This window comes from Thermobia domestica, chromosome 11, assembly GCF_964235325.1.
Source record: "Thermobia domestica chromosome 11, izTheDome1.hap1.1, whole genome shotgun sequence".
Taxonomy (NCBI): domain Eukaryota; kingdom Metazoa; phylum Arthropoda; class Insecta; order Zygentoma; family Lepismatidae; genus Thermobia; species Thermobia domestica.
In genome coordinates, this window is record NC_137464.1 from 212,026,360 (window position 1) to 212,051,381 (window position 25,022).

General features: G+C 38.4%; 2 protein-coding genes across 5 annotated transcripts in view; one reads left to right on the forward strand and one right to left on the reverse strand.

Annotated features, from left to right (window-relative positions):
* Nucleotides 1-25,022, reverse strand: part of LOC145664706 (uncharacterized) — a 118,625-nt gene that overhangs the window by 69,460 nt on the left and 24,143 nt on the right. Inside the window, exon 1 of one of the 3 annotated variants that reach the window (XM_081731573.1) lies at nucleotides 17,190-17,384. The exons of the other annotated variants lie outside the window; for them this stretch is intronic. The gene's annotated coding sequence lies outside the window, so the exon portion shown is untranslated. Of the gene's footprint in view, nucleotides 1-17,189; nucleotides 17,385-25,022 lie in introns of those variants that run through there. 3 annotated transcript variants of the gene reach the window in all.
* LOC145664705 (uncharacterized) overlaps nucleotides 1-25,022 on the forward strand; it is a 121,780-nt gene that overhangs the window by 11,825 nt on the left and 84,933 nt on the right. The gene's annotated exons all lie outside the window — the stretch shown is intronic.

A 25,022-nucleotide genomic window follows, 5' to 3' on the forward strand; every position in this document is an offset into this window, starting at 1 on the left:
TAATATTATCACTCCAAGAATGATTTCTCAAGCCCGTAAAGCCTTTACAGACAGATAACCCTCTGTACCACAGATGGGCATGTTTTCGAATTCTCACTTTATGCTGCTATTTTCCTTTTTCCCATAGATCTTCACTCGTCTTCACGTTTAACTAATAATTGTTGAGGGCTCGGTGGCTCATTGGTAGAACTCTCGCTGGTGCGAGATGTCCCTGGTTTGACCCCGGGTCATATGAGTTTAAGATTGACTACGTCGTGTTTCTGATATTTTAAGATCTCTCCTGTTTCCTCCCACATTCCACTAATTATTTCATAATTGTTAATTTTCGTCAATAATCCTTCTTCTTTACACGAAAGAGCATAACCGTGGGGCGTAAAATTTAAAAAAAAAATCATTTTATATCAAATGATAATTACAACCTAGCTTTCACTTGCTTTTATGGTTAAACAATATTATCTCCTTCACTTACTTACTCTCAACAGGAAAAAAATCCCCTTATCCTCACAACAAATCAGTTGAGAATGCTCCAAGAGTATTGCCAGAATGAACTTAAAATGAATTAATTTTTCTTATTAACTTCTACAGGCTTTATACCAATTGTTCTATGTACTTTATTATTATACTCATTAAACAATTTCTGTAATACTTCTATCCATTTATAATTTCCTTGAGTACTAACTTTGTTCCACATGTTTTGCTTAAAGAGTTCTGTTAAAACGTTCTACGATACGTTTGTTTTACGAAGACATACTGTATGTTCAAAATTGAAAAATCCATGACTTACGGATCCTTAAATCTCTCGAAATCTGAACTTTTTGGCCAATATCTGGGGAACGGTGGCCAGTTGACCAGTGGCCACTGGTTACTATTTGGTACCGAAATGTTCACCATCCTCGTAGGTATTGATTAACACTAATGTAACCTCTCTATTATTTTCGGTTCCCGAGATATGGCTCCTTAAATCTCCCGAAATCTGAACTTTTTGGCCAATATCTGGGGAACGGTGGCCAGTTGACCAGTGGCCACTGGTTACTATTTGGTACCGAAATGTTCTCCATCCTCGTAGGTATTGATTAACACTAATATAACCTCTCTATTACTTTCGGTTCCCGAGATATGGCTCCTTAAATCTCCCGAAATCTGAACTTTTTGGCCAATATCTGGGGAACGGTGGCCAGTTGACCAGTGGCCACTGGTTACTATTTGGTACCGAAATGTTCACCATCCTCGTAGGTATTGATTAACACTAATATAACCTCTCTATTACTTTCGGTTCCCGAGATATGGCTCCTTAAATCTCCCGAAATCTGAACTTTTTGGCCAATATCTGGGGAACGGTGGCCAGTTGACCAGTGGCCACTGGTTACTATTTGGTACCGAAATGTTCACCATCCTCGTAGGTATTGATTAACACTAATATAACCTCTCTATTACTTTCGGTTCCCGAGATATGGCTCCTTAAATCTCCCGAAATCTGAACTTTTTGGCCAATATCTGGGGAACGGTGGCTAGTTGACCAGTGGTCACCGGTTACTATTTGGTACCGAAATATTCACCATCCTCTTAAGTATTGATTAACACTAAGATAATCTCTCTATTACTTACGGTCCCCGAGATATGGCTCATTAAATCTCCCGAAATCGGCCACTTTTTTGGCCAATATCTGGGGAACGGTGGCCAGTTGACCAGTGGCCACTGGTTACTATTTGGTACCGAAATGTTCACCATCCTCGTAGGTATTGATTAACACTAATATAACCTCTCTATTACTTTCGGTTCCCGAGATATGGCTCCTTAAATCTCCCGAAATCTGAACTTTTTGGCCAATATCTGGGGAACGGTGGCCAGTTGACCAGTGGCCACTGGTTACTATTTGGTACCGAAATGTTCACCATCCTCGTAGGTATTGATTAACACTAATATAACCTCTCTATTACTTTCGGTTCCCGAGATATGGCTCCTTAAATCTCCCGAAATCTGAACTTTTTGGCCAATATCTGGGGAACGGTGGCTAGTTGACCAGTGGTCACCGGTTACTATTTGGTACCGAAATGTTCACCATCCTCGTAGGTATTGATTAACACTAATATAACCTCTCTATTACTTTCGGTTCCCGAGATATGGCTCCTTAAATCTCCCGAAATCTGAACTTTTTGGCCAATATCTGGGGAACGGTGGCCAGTTGACCAGTGGCCACTGGTTACTATTTGGTACCGAAATGTTCACCATCCTCGTAGGTATTGATTAACACTAATATAACCTCTCTATTACTTTCGGTTCCCGAGATATGGCTCCTTAAATCTCCCGAAATCTGAACTTTTTGGCCAATATCTGGGGAACGGTGGCTAGTTGACCAGTGGTCACCGGTTACTATTTGGTACCGAAATATTCACCATCCTCTTAAGTATTGATTAACACTAAGATAATCTCTCTATTACTTACGGTCCCCGAGATATGGCTCATTAAATCTCCCGAAATCGGCCACTTTTTTGGCCAATATCTGGGGAACGGTGGCTAGTTGACCAGTGGCCACTGGTTACTATTTGGTACCGAAATGTTCACCATCCTCGTAGGTATTGATTAACACTAATATAATCTCTCTATTACTTACGGTCCCCGAGATATGGCTCATTAAATCTCCCGAAATCGGCCACTTTTTTGGCCAATATCTGGGGAACGGTGGCCAGTTGACCAGTGGCCACTGGTTACTATTTGGTACCGAAATGTTCACCATCCTCGTAGGTATTGATTAACACTAATATAACCTCTCTATTACTTTCGGTTCCCGAGATATGGCTCATTAAATCTCCCGAAATCTGAACTTTTTGGCCAATATCTGGGGAACGGTGGCCAGTTGACCAGTGGCCACTGGTTACTATTTGGTACCGAAATGTTCACCATCCTCGTAGGTATTGATTAACACTAATGTAACCTCTCTATTATTTTCGGTTCCCGAGATATGGCTCCTTAAATCTCCCGAAATCTGAACTTTTTGGCCAATATCTGGGGAACGGTGGCCAGTTGACCAGTGGCCACTGGTTACTATTTGGTACCGAAATGTTCTCCATCCTCGTAGGTATTGATTAACACTAATATAACCTCTCTATTACTTTCGGTTCCCGAGATATGGCTCCTTAAATCTCCCGAAATCTGAACTTTTTGGCCAATATCTGGGGAACGGTGGCCAGTTGACCAGTGGCCACTGGTTACTATTTGGTACCGAAATGTTCACCATCCTCGTAGGTATTGATTAACACTAATATAACCTCTCTATTACTTTCGGTTCCCGAGATATGGCTCCTTAAATCTCCCGAAATCTGAACTTTTTGGCCAATATCTGGGGAACGGTGGCCAGTTGACCAGTGGCCACTGGTTACTATTTGGTACCGAAATGTTCACCATCCTCGTAGGTATTGATTAACACTAATATAACCTCTCTATTACTTTCGGTTCCCGAGATATGGCTCCTTAAATCTCCCGAAATCTGAACTTTTTGGCCAATATCTGGGGAACGGTGGCTAGTTGACCAGTGGTCACCGGTTACTATTTGGTACCGAAATATTCACCATCCTCTTAAGTATTGATTAACACTAAGATAATCTCTCTATTACTTACGGTCCCCGAGATATGGCTCATTAAATCTCCCGAAATCGGCCACTTTTTTGGCCAATATCTGGGGAACGGTGGCCAGTTGACCAGTGGCCACTGGTTACTATTTGGTACCGAAATGTTCACCATCCTCGTAGGTATTGATTAACACTAATATAACCTCTCTATTACTTTCGGTTCCCGAGATATGGCTCCTTAAATCTCCCGAAATCTGAACTTTTTGGCCAATATCTGGGGAACGGTGGCCAGTTGACCAGTGGCCACTGGTTACTATTTGGTACCGAAATGTTCACCATCCTCGTAGGTATTGATTAACACTAATATAACCTCTCTATTACTTTCGGTTCCCGAGATATGGCTCCTTAAATCTCCCGAAATCTGAACTTTTTGGCCAATATCTGGGGAACGGTGGCTAGTTGACCAGTGGTCACCGGTTACTATTTGGTACCGAAATATTCACCATCCTCTTAAGTATTGATTAACACTAAGATAATCTCTCTATTACTTACGGTCCCCGAGATATGGCTCATTAAATCTCCCGAAATCGGCCACTTTTTTGGCCAATATCTGGGGAACGGTGGCCAGTTGACCAGTGGCCACTGGTTACTATTTGGTACCGAAATGTTCACCATCCTCGTAGGTATTGATTAACACTAATATAACCTCTCTATTACTTTCGGTTCCCGAGATATGGCTCCTTAAATCTCCCGAAATCTGAACTTTTTGGCCAATATCTGGGGAACGGTGGCTAGTTGACCAGTGGTCACCGGTTACTATTTGGTACCGAAATATTCACCATCCTCTTAAGTATTGATTAACACTAAGATAATCTCTCTATTACTTACGGTCCCCGAGATATGGCTCATTAAATCTCCCGAAATCGGCCACTTTTTTGGCCAATATCTGGGGAACGGTGGCCAGTTGACCAGTGGCCACTGGTTACTATTTGGTACCGAAATGTTCACCATCCTCGTAGGTATTGATTAACACTAATATAACCTCTCTATTACTTTCGGTTCCCGAGATATGGCTCCTTAAATCTCCCGAAATCTGAACTTTTTGGCCAATATCTGGGGAACGGTGGCCAGTTGACCAGTGGCCACTGGTTACTATTTGGTACCGAAATGTTCACCATCCTCGTAGGTATTGATTAACACTAATATAACCTCTCTATTACTTTCGGTTCCCGAGATATGGCTCCTTAAATCTCCCGAAATCTGAACTTTTTGGCCAATATCTGGGGAACGGTGGCTAGTTGACCAGTGGTCACCGGTTACTATTTGGTACCGAAATGTTCACCATCCTCGTAGGTATTGATTAACACTAATATAACCTCTCTATTACTTTCGGTTCCCGAGATATGGCTCCTTAAATCTCCCGAAATCTGAACTTTTTGGCCAATATCTGGGGAACGGTGGCCAGTTGACCAGTGGCCACTGGTTACTATTTGGTACCGAAATGTTCACCATCCTCGTAGGTATTGATTAACACTAATATAACCTCTCTATTACTTTCGGTTCCCGAGATATGGCTCCTTAAATCTCCCGAAATCTGAACTTTTTGGCCAATATCTGGGGAACGGTGGCTAGTTGACCAGTGGTCACCGGTTACTATTTGGTACCGAAATATTCACCATCCTCTTAAGTATTGATTAACACTAAGATAATCTCTCTATTACTTACGGTCCCCGAGATATGGCTCATTAAATCTCCCGAAATCGGCCACTTTTTTGGCCAATATCTGGGGAACGGTGGCTAGTTGACCAGTGGCCACTGGTTACTATTTGGTACCGAAATGTTCACCATCCTCGTAGGTATTGATTAACACTAATATAATCTCTCTATTACTTACGGTCCCCGAGATATGGCTCATTAAATCTCCCGAAATCGGCCACTTTTTTGGCCAATATCTGGGGAACGGTGGCCAGTTGACCAGTGGCCACTGGTTACTATTTGGTACCGAAATGTTCACCATCCTCGTAGGTATTGATTAACACTAATATAACCTCTCTATTACTTTCGGTTCCCGAGATATGGCTCATTAAATCTCCCGAAATCTGAACTTTTTGGCCAATATCTGGGGAACGGTGGCCAGTTGACCAGTGGCCACTGGTTACTATTTGGTACCGAAATGTTCACCATCCTCGTAGGTATTGATTAACACTAATATAACCTCTCTATTACTTTCGGTTCCCGAGATATGGCTCCTTAAATCTCCCGAAATCTGAACTTTTTGGCCAATATCTGGGGAACGGTGGCTAGTTGACCAGTGGTCACCGGTTACTATTTGGTACCGAAATATTCACCATCCTCTTAAGTATTGATTAACACTAAGATAATCTCTCTATTACTTACGGTCCCCGAGATATGGCTCATTAAATCTCCCGAAATCTGAACTTTTTGGCCAATATCTGGGGAACGGTGGCTAGTTGACCAGTGGCCATCGGTTACTATTTGCTACCAAAATATTCACCATCCTCTTAGGTGTTGATCAACACCAATATAATCTCTCTATGACTTACGGTTCCCGAGATATGGCTCCTTAAATCTCCCGAAATCTGAACTTTTTGGCCAATATCTGGGGAACGGTGGCTAGTTGACCAGTGGTCACCGGTTACTATTTGGTACCGAAATATTCACCATCCTCTTAAGTATTGATTAACACTATGATAATCTCTCTATTACTTACGGTCCCCGAGATATGGCTCCTTAAATCTCCCGAAATCTGAACTTTTTGGCCAATATCTGGGGAACGGTGGCTAGTTGACCAGTGGTCACCGGTTACTATTTGGTACCGAAATATTCACCATCCTCTTAAGTATTGATTAACACTAAGATAATCTCTCTATTACTTACGGTCCCCGAGATATGGCTCATTAAATCTCCCGAAATCTGAACTTTTTGCTCAATATCTGGGGAACGGTGGCTAGTTGACCAGTGGTCACCGGTTACTATTTGGTACCGAAATATTCACCATCCTCTTAAGTATTGATTAACACTAAGATAATCTCTCTATTACTTACGGTCCCCGAGATATGGCTCATTAAATCTCCCGAAATCGGCCACTTTTTTGGCCAATATCTGACACGAAAAATTCCATCACTTCTTTCAGATAGTTTTCGATGCTCTATCGATCGCAAATAACAGACACACATACACATAGCCGCGGATCCAGGATATGATCAAGGGAGGGGCTAAACCATAGTTTGCCGCTTTATTCAGTGTAAAGTAGAATTGAAGCCCATTTTATCCAATGTATAAGTGAGTTTCAAGGGGGGGGGGCTATAGTCCCCCCTTGGACTCGGGCCTGCACACACACATACATAGACATAGAGAATTCAGTAACAAACTTTTTAAGTTCGTTGAAAGTAACCATCGTTTTTGTGTACTTGTATAAACGTGATAGTGAGCGTGAGAGCAAAATGAATAGGGTGCCTCCACCTGTTCTCTGTGTGGATGAGAAAATCTGTTATTTTTGTACTCATTAACAAAGAAACATAATGGCCAAATGACGTTTTCGTCACTTCCTTTTCACTTTTCGAGTTCCTGAATATTACTCTTCTCCCGTGTACTCGTGAATCAGAAAGAAACAATCATTGTCTAACTGCTAGAAAGTGCACTGCACCATGTTCTGTTCAATAAGCACATTTTGCTGCTGTTAACCGCACTGCTCAAACAACTAGTGCATTATGCAGCCCACATCATAGGCCGATCTTAAAGTGACTACCCTGTATATCTTATCGATTATTGATATAATTTAGAATTCTTATATGTCGACATTTATTGCACTTCCCTTTTCCTAAAAAAGCAAGAAAAGAAACACTGTCAAGATGGAAATAGTATATTTTATTTATAAAACATTTCTGAGTTTATTTTCCGAACAATTCAGTGACTGTATAGAGCAACGTCCAGGAAATTATGACGATACGATTACCATCTCCTGCTGGCAGAATATTGGCTTGCGTGTCGTAGCCAAGTTATTGATCATGGACGAAGGAATATTCATTAGGCAAATAAAAACTCTGCATTAGAGAATTGCTTCGTTTCTTTTCTTTCTTCATTTATAGACTTCAAGGCAAATATTTACTTGAAAAAATCTTGTTTGACCTTATTCCAAAATCTCTCTCTTTTCTTTTTTTTTTCTTTCTTTAACGACTAAAATTCAATGTCAATTGAAATCAGAGGGACATTTTCACAAAATTAATATATCAGAAAATATTAATAAAAATCTGGAGAAATGCTTTTTACATTTTTTCTCGATATATTCCGTTTCATTTTGGTTTTATGTGTACATATGTTGTCCAATAAATTACACAGTCGTCAGGTAAAAAAAAAATCCAGTTTCACACATGCACGTCTTACACATGAATACAGTTACGGCGATGTAGTCGTAAAGTGTCAGCCTGGCAACAGAGCGTCTCGGGTTCGATGCACGGTGCAGGCATTATATCTATCTATCTATCTATCTATCTATCTATCTATCTATCTATCTATCTATCTATCTATCTATCTATCTATCTATCTATCTATCTATCTATCTAGATAGATAGATAGATAGATAGATAGATAGATAGATAGATAGATAGATAGATAGATAGATAGATAGATAGATAGATAGATAGATGCGTGTGTGTAGTCCTCCCCTCTAGTTCCAATAGTGGCTAGAATGTGGGCTTTGGTACATGTGGTCCCGGATTCATTCAATTTCCGGTGAGAGACCATTAAACGCATTTTACTGCGATTAGGATTCCACAGTAAACTCTTACCCTACAATTCATATATCTTTGGTACTCGAAACCTCAACGTGTATGTCTTTCTTAGTGAAGATCATAGGAGTAAGAAACTTGTTTCTATTAGTACATGGTTATTTTACATTTGTATGTTGACAAGTGTGCACATTAATTTTCAATACGTAGGTAAAATTATTGTCGCATATCTATAACTGTCTTCATGTAAGAATATAATTAGATAATGATTTTGCAAGTACTTTTAATACTGATATTATGTGTATAATCGGGAAATGTATATTTATGGTAAATTTCATAGGAAAAGAATTATAAATACGAAAATTAGAAAGAGTAAAATAAAATGTTGCTAAATAGACAGGAAGGTTTTATTTTTGTTTTATTGCTCTTATTTACTGCTCTTTCGACATGAAATTTGCCACATACATGTCTTTGCCGATTATACACATACTAACATTATAAGAAATACTGCGCGAGTTCGTTATCAAATTATATTCCTACAAGAGCATATTTATAGATATGCGACAATAATTTTGGACATGAGTGTACATTCAGTCCTCATTACACCTCTGATACAAGTGAGATTCTCGAATGAAAAAAAAAATACTTCACTCATTTTAGCAAACTCTTTGTTATAAGTATACTATACATGTTTGGTCCATGCTTTTTCTTCTAGTTCTATTTATGAATAACAATTAGTCATTTTTTGTTATTTTTTAAAAGGAGTCGTTTTCTACGTTGATCACTATGGAGCAATAATGGCAATAGATAAGAGAGGAGCTGTTTTCTTTAAACAAAAATCGATTTAGGCATTAGAAAATATCTTCTCTTTATTTAACCCCCTATTCAAATCAACCACTTCTAGTTTTAACGCTGATCACCATAGAATAAAAACTAATAGATAGCGAGAAGGTGTTTTCTGTAATCAAGTAAACATTCCAAAAATATATTCCATCTCCACTTTAATCCGTTTACTTATATCGGAAGTGGTAGAAATCAACCACGTCCCATTTTTATTTTGATCATTATAACAAATCGCGAAAAGCGGTTTTTTTTGCGATCGATTAGGCGTCGAAAGAAACATTTCATCTCCATCCTTAACTCTATATTAGAACTGGAAGTGGTAGAAATCCGTTACAACTTACGGTTTTACTATTTATGTACAGAGCAAAAACTATAAAAGATAGCGAGAAGTAATTTTTTAAAAATCGATTTACTCTTCTAACAAGGGACCATTCCGATTTGGTGAATTCAATTGCTAAAAATGATTGCTAGCACTGGATTCACCACCAAAAGAAACAGAAAAAGAGGGTGTTTAGTGACAGACCGTATACAGGGTGGGAGATAAGTGAGGGCAAAGTGCGAAGGTAGAGCGTAGAAAATGTCTAGAAATGCCATATTAACTTTGAAACAAGTAGAAGGATTGAGGTCAAATGATGGATATGAGGAATGCATGTAGAGCTCCACTGAATAGACGTAATGTAAACAGAGTTTTAACTGCCAATTGTATGTAACTAGTTTTGAGAAAAGTCACCAGTGTTACAACTCGTATTTTTTGTTGGAGGTGGTCATTAATATACTCGTATCAGAACCCTGAATGTGACAGGTGTCTGTGCAAGTAGGGCGTGTCGATTTTTTCAATTTTCAAAATCCTAAAATGAGGGGTGGTAAAAAGTTGAGACCTAATATTGTATTTCGAAGGATATATTTACAAATTCGATATAATGTTGTTTTGATAGGTAAATATCAGTCCAAAGTTTTGTCATTTTCGATCTTATTTTTACAAACTTAATTTTGTTGTTCATAGATGGCGTCAGCTTTGTATTTAATTTATTGAGCAGAAATACATGCTTGTTAAGATTAGTTTTATCTATTTGCACATTGCTGAGTTACAGTTTTAGTATTATGTGAAATTTATATTCTACAATCATTAAATTAGATACACTTTAAATTTTAAACGGGTGCTAAAGTTCTCACATTTATTAGGGGAGAAGTGCCGATTATCGCACCCCCTTCTTAATTCCGTACCCCGTTGGATTTCGGCTGGGGAGTGCTTCACTCTGGTGTTAACACGTGTACTATAATCGGCTGAGGTGTCTACTCCAGTAGACGGAGTTTCGCCGCGCTGTGTGCAGGTAGAAGAAAAGCACGAGCTGTTATAATTTTGGTGAAGGCCAAAATATTTTGCAGGTTTGTCGTCAACGATATATTCTGCAGTCAAAGGTATGATATAATCATATAATTAGTGCATAAATGGTATGTGTAACTACCTAGTTATAGTGTAAAGTGTATATTGCGAAGTGGATACCAAATGTGTTGGTAGAAGTAGGCGCCATGTTAGCATGCCCACTTGTGCCGAATATCGCACCCTGCATATGTTCCAAATATCGCACGTGTGCGATATTATGAATAGCACTTTTCACCTTGGAATGATGTCACATAAGGCTGTACAGGGCATGTTCCGTGTGGGTTGTGCGGAACAGGATATAGATAAGCTAGTTTCCATTAGATTAGGGCGAAAACCAACTCTTGGGTACAATCTGCAAAGTGAATTAGTGAAGTATTGTGTAGATATGGAATCTGTGTTTTTTGGTTTAACGGCCAAGGATATCAAACTTTTAGCTTTTCAACTCGCTGAAATCAATTCCGCATCCATTTCCGAAGAACGATTAGTCAGCTGGTGCTAAATGGTTTCGTGGCTTTATGACTCGCAATCCGAAGCTCACTCTACGAAAACATCAACCGACAAGTCTTGCTAGACTTAAGGGGTTCACTAAAGAAAAGGTTAATGCATTTTTTGATATATACAAACCACTGGTTGACATTGTGCATCATGACCCAACAAAAATTTACAACGTTGACGAAACAGGCCTTACCATCGTCCAGCACAAAACAACAAAGGTGATTGCTCTTAAAGGGAAAAGGCAAGTTGGTTCAGTTTCGTCCGCGGAACGTGGTTCCCTAGTCATAGTGGTTTCATGCATTAGTGCGTCAGGGTATTTTGTACCACCCCTTATTGTATGTCCTAGAAAGAATATGAAGCCGGAACTTCTGGATGGTGACCCTTATGGCACCATCGCTCATTGCCACAGCTCAGGCAGGATACAAATTGATAGTTTCCTTAAATGGTTCCAGGAGCAGTTCTTAACGAATGTCAGACCCTCCAAAGATAATCCAATTATTCTTATTCTGGATGGCTATTACTCACATACGCGCAATGTTAGGTTGCTTCAATTGGCACGCGAGAATGGTGTTCGCATTTGTTCTTTGCCACCACACACGACACATAAATTGCAATCTCTCGACAGAGCTTTTATGCAACCACTGAAGACATATTATGCGCAAGCAATACAGACATGGCTCAAACATAACAAACACAGAGCAGTTACCCACTACAAAGTTGCAGCATTATTTGGAGAAGCTTACAAAAAGACTGCAAATGGATATCGAGTGACTGGTCTGTATCCCTGCGATCGCAATATATTTCCTGAACATGAATATATTGCTGAAGCAAACGAAGAAGTCAGCAAGGAAGCAGTAAACGGAGGGACTGTGACTTCCACACACGTGAGAACACTTAGGCCTACATCACCAACAGAAGACCCCAAGACATCTACAGCATTAGGCCTGCATGAGTCACCTGCTGCTCACTCTTCAACGACTTTCGAAGGCAGTTATTTAGGAAACACCGATACGTTCAACCAGTCTTCGCATTCTTCAAATGGATGCACCTCCAGTGCAATGTCGCTCGTCTTACCATTGGGTGTAAGTCCAGTGCCTCATCATGTGCCTAATTCTGGTATGTCTAGAGGAAGACGAGGTGGTTCTGCTACTCTCCTAACAAGCTCACCATACAAAAATAAACTCACTGAAGATTTGCAACGCGCATCTCAAAAAGGAACAGTCAAACAAAATGAAAAGAAAGCAGCAAAGCGAATTGGGAAGGACACACGTTCGTACAGAGAATAAACAAACGTTAACGAAGGGGAAGAAAAGAACACGGGAGAGAAGCCCTGGCATAACCAGTGATGAAGATTTGGATATGTCTTTTCATTTAGTGTCAACTGATGAAGACAGTGAAAATGAAGACTGAGAATGTCCTTATTGTAACGGAACATTTTCACGTGACAAATGAGGCGAAAAATGGATCCGATGTATTCAGTGTAGCTCTTGGTGGCATGAGCTATGCACGAGTACTGAGGACTACAAGTAGTTTGTGTGTGATTTGTGTTTGGAACATTAGAATAATCACTTTCACATTGAATTTGACGTGAACACTGAACCGTATTGGTGGCATTGTTTTTTTATTTCGTCTCTTCTTTAACTACATCTTTTCTAATGTTTTTTTCAAAGCATCCATTCCATATTTCATTGAATATTTCTAGCTTTGTTTGTAGGCCTATGCAATTTCGATGTTTCATTTGTAATTTGTAGCACACATGTAGGCTATTCTGCAATGTCCATGTTCCATTTTATATAATTCGTACAAGAATGTGTTGTATGCTTTAAAATGTAGACCAAACATTTTTTTTCTATTGTAGCATGTAAGAGGCCTTAATAGTTGTAGCATATTAACATGTAAGAGGCCTCTGTTTAATTACATTCCTCATTATAACTTCTTGTTCTTGTTTTCGGCAACAAAGTCTTGCACATTATGCCCTTACAGAATGTGTTCTTAATATCGCACCGGGGTACGATATTATGCACACTTGATTTCAACTCGGAAAAAGGTAGACTTCGTTTAAAACGTTATGTACAAGTATGTAATGTATTGAAATCCATTCTAGGCATCACGCGAGTTGGAAAACACTCCATCCTTTGCCTTGTCCTTGTTCTGTTTTCATTTTCAACTATTTTTGCTTCGCTACGTACGAAAAATAAAATGGGTGCGATATTCGGTACCTCTCCCCTATTTAATGAGTATAAGATTAAGAGCTGCAAATTTGAGTTTGTAAACGTTTACAACTAGTTTTTATATTAACATCGTGTTTTCTTGATGTTCCTTTACAATGACTTCTAAGACAAAAAGAAAACGTAATACATTTATACAGATGAGTAATTTGATTGGAACTGGCAAAGAATTGCTACCCTCTTAACTTCCCCATGCTAAGCTATGTTGTCATGCAGAGCATTTGGTATGGTGTCGGCTTACGTGTCAGAGCTGCCATATCTACTGCCACCCTTATGGATGTTGGCTTGATGACCGACAAAGACCAAAGGCTTGTGATTGATAACAATAAAGTGAAGAGAGCACAAGAAAAAATAATGAAATTCGTGGTACAAGTATTTGATTAGTTCTGTCAGCAAGGTATAATCAACTGCATCTTCTTTGACGGCTGTGAAGATATTACGAACGTTATGTTGTTGGCAGAAAATTCAAATCACCAGTTTCCTGTGATTATATGAGAACAACACTATTATGTTTACAGCGAGCCAGGTGGACGCTACCTTTATCATTTCACTCCTCAGAAAGATTGTGACAATAAAAAGCAAGCTGAAATTTTTGCTGATAATCTTGAAGATTTTAGAAGGGTATTGATAAAATCTTACAAGCAATTGGAGGTGATTCTACTAACATCAACACTGGTTGGGAAGGTCGTACTATGCATTGGGTAGAAATCAAACTCGGTCGTAAGCTATGGTTAGTGTGTGCTCTTCATACCAGCGGGTTACCTTTATGAGACTTAATCACAACACTGGATGGCATAATTTTGTCTAGCAATCAGTGGAAAGGTACTATTGGAGGTATGCTAGACGCAGTTACTGGACTTGAAATCGGTCCTTCATAGCAAAAACTCCCAACTGGAGAGCTTCTTATTGCGCTGAGTGAAAATATCGTAAAAGATTTATCTACAGATCAAGCATACGGATATCAGATTACACAGGCCATTCTCACTGGAAACCTCCATGGGATCTGGCACTTTTTGAAATTGGTCCAGTCAGTCATTCAAGATGGTTGACTACAGCAAATAGACTGCGTCGTTTGTGGGTTTATAAACATGAACTTAACGTCAAATATCTCATAAATCTTAGACGGACAGTGAAATACATTGTTAGTGTCTATTCCCCTGCTGGTTCAACATCAAAGTCAAGCATTGCTGGGAAAAAGGGCCACGCCACATCTTGTTTCGACTGCAATGACTTAATATGCAGAAGAAAATTGTTGTGGATGCTGTAGTTCAAAATATACTTAACTTGAGAAGTGAGGCAGTACAAGGAAATCTCTCTGTACGTTCGAGGAAAGCACCTGCTATCGACCCCAATGCCTCGTTCGTGCTAGAAATGATCGACTGGTCTAAAGGTGTTTATGAACCTCCCTTGACATGCAAACTTTCAACAGTGGTAGTAAAGAAATTTGTAGACGTTCCGATTGATACTTTCATCGGCGAAATCACGATCAATCTATAGAAAGGTGTATGAAACAAGTCACAGAGGCAGCAGCAAAAGTCTATACGCATGAGAAACGTGAGGGGTCCGAAAATGAATCAAAACAGGAAATATGAAACTTGTTTTGTGTATAACTTGTGCGTTAATAGTATTGCTTACTTGTTGCTGTTTCTTGAATACATTTGTAGTAAAGCAAGGACAGCTTTATCACAAAATGTAACACAAATGTAGCATATATATATATAATAATACTATAGTAGTAAATAAGAAGTGTATGAACCGTATGATGCAGCAGTTACGAAATAATTTATTATAATGAAAATTAGTAGTTTGCCAATGTGGTTGAGTAAGGTATTTTAAAATCAATGAAAAATGTGTTTCTCATGATTTGTAACAGAAGCTACACACTTCAAACATGGAGAATGTTATATGTTTTTACTAAAACAATTATGAATTATAATAGTACATAATCAAAATAATGCTTTCTGTTCTTAGTTACTGCAATGCAGTAGTATAAAGTCTACATACCGATACAGTATTTCAATACGTACGTCTATGTATGCAGAAAATTTATTGACTGTTTCCTCAAAGTCTTGGTTATATACTCTTTCTTACTGTATCTCTAGCTTTGTTAATATGTTTGATGATTAATAAAATGTTTCATACGGAAAAATAATTTATTTTATAGCATTGCATGGCATTTTCGAAAGTATTTCAGTTTGAAATTCCGAAAACTGCTCTTGTGTTATATTCAAATCTTGATTTACCTAGATAGAATTTCTTTAATCACAAAACTAAGTACGGATTTGAATTTCGCATACCTAAAAACATACTTTTAAAACCCCTCATCATGAAAAATTGCAAAAAGTATATTTCACCCGCAAAAATGACACGCCCTATTGTGCAAGGTACCACGCCAGCATTCATCCAGTGGAACTACTTCTCATTCCGTTACACGTTGCAAACATTCTTCTTGATGTTCCAGGATTCGATTCTATATCTTTGTACCCCTCGTACATACATGTTCATAGACCGTACTACAGGGTCTTTAGTCCTCATTCACGTCACCTTTACGACAGTATTGATATACGAGCGTGGAACGCCTTCTGTTACAGAGGTCTCAAATTGTGTTGACCATTATTGATTTTAATAGACGGTGTGCGTTAAGGGCCATATATCACATAAGCCTTTTCCCGTACATTCTTCTTGCGCTAAGTCCAACATGGCGGCTTTTGATATGTCGCCCATGATTCACATTACGAATATTCAGTGGATCTCTACATGCATTCCTCATTTCCAACATTTGATCTCAATCCCTCTTCGGGGGCGCGGTGGCTCAGTGGTAGAGCGTTCACCTCCGGTTCGATTCCAGCTCGAGCCGTGTGGACTTTGTGGTGGACAAACACCGTGATCGTGAGTTTTCTCAGGGTTCTCCCGTTTCCTCCCACTTTCTTTATTCCACCATTTCATTCATTTTTCATCATCACCGTCTCCTTTAGCCTAACCAGCATAATCGTGGGAAGTAAAACTTAAAGATTTCATTTAATTTTCAATCTCTCTTCTAGTTTCAAAAATTAACATGGCATTTTTTAAAAATTCTCTACGCTCTATCTTGGCATTTTGCCCTCATTTATCTTCCACCCTGTATACGGTCTGCCACTAAACACCTTGTTTTTCTCTATTTCTTTTGGTGATGAATCCAGTGCTAGCAATCATTTACAGCAATTGAATTCACCAAATCGGAATGTTCCTTTGCGAGAATATGTATAATCTTTTCTTTAATCCCTATTCAAGCCAAATCTGATAGAAACAAACCACTTCTTTTAACGTTGATCATTAACGTTGGAATAAAAACCGTAATAGATAGCGAGAAGTTTTCTGCAATCAATTATGCGTCCGAAGAATATATTCAATTTCTACTCTAATCTCTCTATTAAAACCGAAGGTACTTGAAAATCAACCACTTCCAGTTTTAACGGTGAACGCTAAAGAGTGAAAACAGTAATGGCTAGAGAGAAGTAGTATTCTGCAATCGATTAAGCGCCCCAAGAGTGCATCTAATCTCCGTTCTAATATCTCTACTAAAACCGGAAGTTGTATAGAAATATTACCACTTGTGGTTAAAATATTAATTTAGAAAATATCACCCTCAATACAGACCAAACTTCTTCACGTGGTGTACATGTGGCACTGCTACTTGTTATTTTTGACAAAAATTTAGCTGTAAGTCCAAATCCCAACTTTGATGGTCTATAATTTGGGAATCAGTGGTCTGTTCATAAATATGTGTCACGTGAGTGTGCTAAGCAAATCAGGTTTTTCTTTTAAATGAAGAATCAAAAGGGTGTTCCACATAAAATCGGTACACCTCACGTATGAGAATCAAGTAACACCTTAACAGCAATAATGAACTAACAATGAATAGATAATAGTAAAGCTAAACAGTTACCTGTTTAAAAGATATAATGGAGGTGGTGGCCATGGACATCCAGGCATTGCTGACCTCATTTGATGACGTTACCAGCAACATACTGTAATTCTGCAAGCATGATGTTAATTTCTCTAGTAATGTTCCGTTTAAGATTGTCTATTGTGTGAGGATTGTCAACATATATTTTGCTTTTCAGTATGCCCCATTTCTAATGCAAACTGTCCCATTTCGGTCACAAATGTTCCTTATTACCACAAGCACTGATTCAACACAACACATTGCAACAACTCAACAATACGAGCTTCTCACAACTGATGCACGAACACACCCGGCTGCACTCAACTTTCCGATAAAATGCAGTGTAGCCAACATTCGAAACAGTGTTGTCATCCCACAAGCAATTTAAACTGGAGATGATTAACCGGTCCGCGAGGCATACTGGTTTTATGTGGGACACCCTGTACATATATATAGGGTGTTAATGGACTACAGAAAAACTGTAAGAGGTGATTTCTTACATCAAAATAAGACAGAAAGTTAATATGGACCTTTGGGGATTAAAGTGCATAGTTTCAGAACTAGAGTTGATAAAATTGTTTGAAAAGTAAAATGTCAACACGTATTATTTTGAATTCGAGAAACCGTGGAGTGGTCCATACCAGTGTAAACAAAGTTACACATACGCCATCCAAAAATAGATCTACGTATTTCTGCAATGTTGCAACGTGTGCGCAATGGATTCTGTACAGGGCATACTTCCCAGACATGCTCCCAACAGAATTCTCGTACTATGATTTCGACGTAGGATTTTGACAACAATGGACACAGAATACTTCAGCGGGAAGTCGGCAGTGTTAAAGACTGCAAGCACCAGGGTTTACTGTGTTCGGAATAACGTGTGCTGTGATATTTTGTTTCACGCTTATATGTGAGAAAAATTTGAAATATACCGTGACAAAATATATTGCAGTACACGTTATTCTGAACACAAAGAACCGTGTTGCATGCGGTCCCCAACACTTCCGAATTCCTATCGTGTCTACTTTTGGCTCAAGGTTTACCTTTTACCTATAGTTTGAACTCACATTGAAGTCAGACCATATCTGAGAATTCTGTTTGGAGCATGTCTGAGGATTATACCCTGTACGGAATCCCTTACCTACCTGATGTACGTTGCTGAAATATACATTTTTGGATGGCGTATGTGACTTCCTTTACACTGATATGAACCCTACTCCATAGTTTCTCGAATTTGAAATAATGCATATTGAAAATTTGCTTTTACACGTTTTGGATACCCTTAGCTCTGAAATTATGCACTTTTCACCATATGTCCATACAAAATTTTTGTCTTCTTTTGATGTGAGAAATCACCTCTTTCAGTTTGTCGGTATAGTTCATAGAGTTTGGCCACTCATCTCTATTCTTAACAAATTCTGTGCTCTTACCCATAGTGAAAACAAAATCAAAGGATTGCCAATTATCTTTAGATATTACATTCTTTATTATATTTTAACACAAAATACTACTCAATACGTTGCTCTGCATACAACTAAGGCTGTGCAAAATATGGGATGAAATAAATATTAGAAAGACAAAAGCCATGGTGATTGGAACAAAGGGGTCTGTGCCAAATATAGAAGTAAGAGGGAGAAAATAGAACAATGACTAGTTCTCGATACCTTCGTAGTATTATTAGTGATGATATGAAATGGGAACGTGAAATAAAAGCAAGGATAGAAATGACGAGAGAAGCGTTTAGGAGAAATAAAAGACTATTTTGTGGGACCTTGAATAAAGAGTTGAGAAAAGGACTTAAAAAAGCTTCGTGTGGAGTATTGTGCTGTATGGATCAGAAACATGGATATTATTCAAAAATGATGAGAAACGACTGGGGGCTTTTGAACTTTGGGTGTGGAGAAGAATGAGAGAATTCGCTTGGTTGAGCGGAAAACAAATGAGAGAATGTTAGAAGTGGTGGTGAAGAAAGGGACAATTTTAGACATTATTAAGAAGCGGAATAGAAATTGGTTGGAACATTGACTAAGAAGGATTTGTATCATAAGGAACGGGCTAGAGGGTATGGTGGCAGGAAAGGGAGGGGGGATAGAAGAAGACTACAATGGATGGATGATATCAAAACAGAAAAAAAAGTACGTGAAAACGAGGAGGTTAGTGGAAGAGCATGGAGCATTGAAGCTTCTCAGTTGGGACAAGTGACCTGCCAATAATGACAGAATACCTATGATCAGGCCGTATCCACGGGGGGCAAGAGGGGGCCGGGCCCCCCTAAATTTTGGATGGCCCCCATAAAATTTCACGGTAGGCTTGCAAATGAACTATAATATGGTGATGAAGTATAATATGATTGGGTCGGGCCCCCTAACTTCTACCGGCCCCCCCCTAAATTTTTGGGCTGGCTACGGGCCTGCCTATGATGATGCATACAGCTGTAAAGCTAGTCCTTTCAAAAAGAAATGATTGATCAAGATTTTTTGAACAAGACTAGTCTTAGAGTAATTTCAGTATTGACGTCACTCGATATTCGATTTAATCTTTTTTCCGACATATATATTGATCGCCTTTCAGTTTATAGTGCTATTTATGTACCATATAGCAAACAAAAAGACATCTTCGCCTTGTAATTCACACCAGTACTTACTGATGTTAATCAAAATGTCAATTGCTTTTTCCCTCTTCAAATATTGTAGGTATACGATCTTGGGCAGATTTTTTCTTTGCACATTCTGATAATGCAGTGTTGCCAATTAAGGGGGTAAGTCACTAAATATATGAATTCGACTTCTAAGATAGCGACCAAAAAAATATTTTTTTTTTCAATTGGTGACTTTTTATGTGAAATTTAAATAACAATTTAGCGACTTACTAACAAATCTAGCGACTTTTGCGCTGCGAACTCCTCTGTAATGAAGTTCTTTTAATTCAAAACAATTTTTGATATGTGTTTCTTATAATTAGCGGAAGCGACGAGGATTTGGGGATGTGTACTACGGTGTATTTGACAATCTCTCAATCCAGCGTTGTTTTGTTTTACCTGATTGCCTTCTCATGAAGAACAATTTAGATTTTCAACATCACATAGTTCGCAAAGCTCCCGTTCAGAGGTACAATAATACAGCATTACTGATAGCTAGCCGATTAGGTGTAGAAGTGCGAGGTAAAATGAAATAGGTGTTAGTAATAGTAATATACTAATGAAACCAAGGATGTTACAAAACAGAGGATCTGCCCATACGTATCTTCATCGTATGAACTCAATGAAGCCAAAAAACAACCGAGCATCGTCTGAGCCGGCCCTCTCGGCTCATTGACTACTCTCGTTTCCGCCATGATTGTTGGCTCGAAAGATTGCGATCTTAGTGGCGCAAGGTGGGCAGAGTAGGTGTGGCGAAGCTGTGACGTATGGCTTCACGATTTTGTTGTATGGGCAGATTCTCTATTTTATAACATCCTTGAATGAAACTGTACAGCTCCACTTACATCGACGGAGTCTTGCTTCCCGCCTTACGTCCAAGCAAAACGTGAAATGGCGCTGCTGTTTCAAAGTAATGAAAACGCACAGAAAACAATGGAAATTGAACTCCAAGTTCAGAGGTTGGTTGCGTTCCGTAAAACACTGATGGGCAAACTACGACCTGCTAACAAGTGCGACGTAATTTCTAATTGACAAATGGAAAGAAGAATAGAGTTATTTGAAAAGGTTTGTATTAGAAATAGAGTTTGCAAACAGTGTCTGCAAACATACACCACATCTGTAGTAAGTTTTCATTCTGACAGCACGCTGTTGCGTCGTGGAGCGCTCCATTCCTATCTGTGCAGAAAACAGATGGCCATCATGCGCTCCGTGACCACTAACCACAAACACAACAGCGCATATAGACAATAAATTTCACGAATAATGTTTCGTAATTTTTCACTCAAAATCGAAGTTCTTTCATTTCTTGTTTAGTGATCTTTTGTGTTAACATTGTGATCGTGTCAAAATGTAATCTTATGAGGTTATAAGTGTAAAGTAAACATGTTTTAAAGTTATTCATATTTTCCACATTACAGCTTTGTCAGATTTGCGTAATGGTCTTCAGTACTTACGATGTCTTATTTTTTCGGGGGGCTCATTAATTTATCTGGGGAGTTAGTTTTCTGTTTTAATTGAAATGAATTGGATTGTTAATGATGTCATGTGATTTCTGTGCGTTACTTATTTCTCCTTTGAGCTTAGTCAAATGTCTCTTACATTTTCAAAATGAATTTGTCTTATATGTGAACTTAATATTTTAATTAATTTAAAATTAATTATTAAATATTAAAATTTTATGTAAGCTATAACAAAATTTCATTTTCACGAAGAACGAGTCACTTAAATAGATTGAAAGAAGTAATCAGTAAAATGAAAAAAAAGAAAACTACTAAGTTGGTGAAAAATACAGCTTGATTTTCTAAAAGAAAGCAAACATATCTTCATATTATAAACGTAATATTTTAGTGAATAAATGTCCGAAAACAAACACAATCATCGAAACGAACAGAAGTATGACGCATTCAGTGCACAAAGGAATCAGGTTCACTTTTGTCGGTTTGGATATCTTTCATCTTTAAGATCTCTATCTGAAGCTTAGGGGGACACGGTGGCTCAGTGGTAGAGCGTTCACCTCCGGTGCTTGGGGTCCCTGGTTCGATCCCAGCTCGCGCCGTGTGGACTTTGTGGTGGACAAACACCGTGCTCGAGAGTTTTCTCGGGGTTCTCCCGTTTCCTCCCACTATATTCATTCCACCATTTCACTTATTTCTCATTATCACCGTTTCCTTTAGCCTAACCGGCATAACCGTGGGACGTTAAACTTAAAGATTTATTCAGAGCTTCATAGCCAGATATTATAAATACAGGGTGTTTCAAAATGAATATCGGGATTTTAAGTCTTTGTAGTATTTATTACGTTTAACGTACAATTATAAATAATACATGAAATGATCAATGTGATCACCATTCGTCGCACGGCACACATCGAGTCGATAGAGGACAAAGGTTCATGAACTTTCTTTCCGTTAGAATATGGCATAAAGCACATTTAATTTAGGGGGATCTCGTTGCAACTGTACCATCTCGTGGAGATTTCCTGACCTCCAGATACGAATATTATGAGTGTTCACATTACCCCTTAGATGAAATGTCAATTCATCACTGAACACGACACAATCCAGAAAATCTTCATCGTCATGTAGAAACATTTTATTTACAAAGTTGGTACGTAAACCGTAGTCTGTAGGCTTTAGAGCTTGTAGCAACTGCAAACGATAAGGATGTAATTGTAGGCGTCTCCTTAAAATTTTCCACACAGACGGTTGCACTGTAACTACAGATTCAATCTTTACAAAATGTAAAACACAAAACGCTTTCTGCTCAATACTCGCCATCTTGTTACTAGCGCTTTCTAACGGCAGACAAAGGAAACAGTGCATGTGTATACATGCGTACAAAAGTATTTGAATTACTCTTTCATTTAGTGTATTATTCATAATTGTAAGTTAATTATAATTCATAGTACGAAGCCTTAAAACCCCGATAGTCATTTTGAAACACCCTGTAATTCTTATAATGTAACCAAAAAGTGTTAATTTTTTTTTCATGTACTTAAGCGTATGTATAAACTTTATGTCTAAGGTGGTGATATTTTTCGTGATCCAAAACGGGGCGGTTTTTATAATTGCCAGTTTCTGGTATTTAAATTTGTGTCATTAATGTCAGATTTTAGGGGAAAATCTTACTGGTTCCGTTCGTCCCTGGTATTCCAATATTGGAACAGGCCATACAGGTGAATTAATTACGAAACGTTGCAGAATTTAATATTAATCGTACAAATAAAAGCCACTCGTTCAGAAAAACACAAATTTTCCAACAAAAAAATCGGAAGTAAGAAAAATCGGGCAAGAACGGGTTTATCCTGCTTAACGTTCACACTTTTTCTCATTAAATTGTATATTATTGTAAATCATTTTTACATGGGCCAGTATGATTAGTTATAAGATTTTAGTATTTAAATACCTTTACCATCGTTGCTAACTGCTCTGCATTCAGTATTGCTTATAGGTTTTATTACAACTACTGGGTAGCAGATTGTGACGTGCTTTGAGTTGCCTCCTCTGGAACATAACTTGAACCACGAATACTTCTGAGACGAATTTATTTTATCTCATGAGGATGTCGTAAAGTTTTTCAGACAAGTTCTCAATGCTGAGACTCTCGAATGTTTAAATGTCAAATTGTGTTTTCTAGCTTCTCCGTGTGTGAGAAGATTCTTTCCACTAGTGCATTACTTTCAAAGAGATGGAGAATAAGTTTAACATTTTTTTTCTATATTTCAAAACATGGGGGCAGAGTTCGCGTGGAAATGGGAAAACACTTTCATCAGGAGCGTCATTTCAGACTTCGCTTGAGGGGGAGCAAGAGCACCACCGACACAAGACTTTCACGTTCTGTATATTAATAGACAATCTATTAAAGTATATGTATTTCTCAAACTCTTAGGGGGCAATTGCCCTTCCTGTACCCCCTAAATGACGCCCCTGACTTCCACCTATTCGATATCAATTTTTGCTTGCTTGTAGTTACAATCTAAAACTTTGTATGTAGATGAAAACCAAAACAAATTGTTTTACCTTAATGCAACAGATAATTATGATTAATTTTCTGGTCTGGAACTTTGATCCAAAGAGATAGATACACACTTCAATGATTTCCCCAAGACGATAGTTGTTTCAAAACCATCCGACTGAAGTCACTCATATCTTGAAATTGTCTCATTCTTTTCTGTAGATACAAGTGCCATACAAGTTGGTGATAATATTGATCAGATTTTTTCCTTTTGACGAGACCTCCTGCCCTATATGGCGAATCCGAATCTTCACCTCATTAGGAACAAAATGTTTCTGCTTCTGTCCCGGCACTTTTGCAGGTCATCAATTGCGGACTTCCGATGTTGATATGATTTGTCCCTCAATTTTCAGCACAATATTATGAAAAATGACAGAAATGTTGAGAACAAAGAAGAGTTAAAGCATGGAGGTAGAGCTTAATTTGCTTACTATGTATATGAAATGTTTTCTTGTTCAAGACTTTGATTCCCGGGTTACGAAACATCAAATTTAAACTTTGGAATTTGCCAAAGTTTTCTTAAGAAAGCACACTTCAGTGTGTGCTTCTTATAAAGTTTGGTTTGATTTGAGTTGAGTTGATTTTGAGTTTAACCTCCCTTTCAGCAGCAAAGCTATATTAGACGGGACCTACTGATTAACGTGGAATCCGGTGGTTTGATTTTAATTTAGCGTCCTTTCAGCAGCGAGTCTATATAAAAGGTGGACTTACAGCTTAAGGTGACGATTATACCGAAATTTTTCTATTTCATCCTTCCCTTTTCCTCCTTCAACGGAACGGAAAAACAAAATAAACATTGTTTTCAATGGAACCTGGTGATACTACATTCTGAACCCAGCTTCACATATCCTTTACTTAAAAAATTAAAAAAAAAAAACTTTTGCTTGTTGCAGTGAACAATCAAATGGACAGCGCGCTGATTGTATTATCTCTTTCTCAAACACACACACATATAAACATAGCATGTCTGCTTACTCAGTGACGTTTAAAACAGGGTTGGATGCGTTCTCTTTGCTGCAAATATTCTATTGATGCCTGAGCTGCAGTGAATTCTTCCAACGTTTTTGCTGCCAACTCTAGTTTGCCTCTGAGTGAGGAAATTTCAATGCTAAAGTCAGCATAAACCCGCTATTCTATAAAAAGTGAACTTTAAAATTTTCGACATAACTGTACCCTAACGT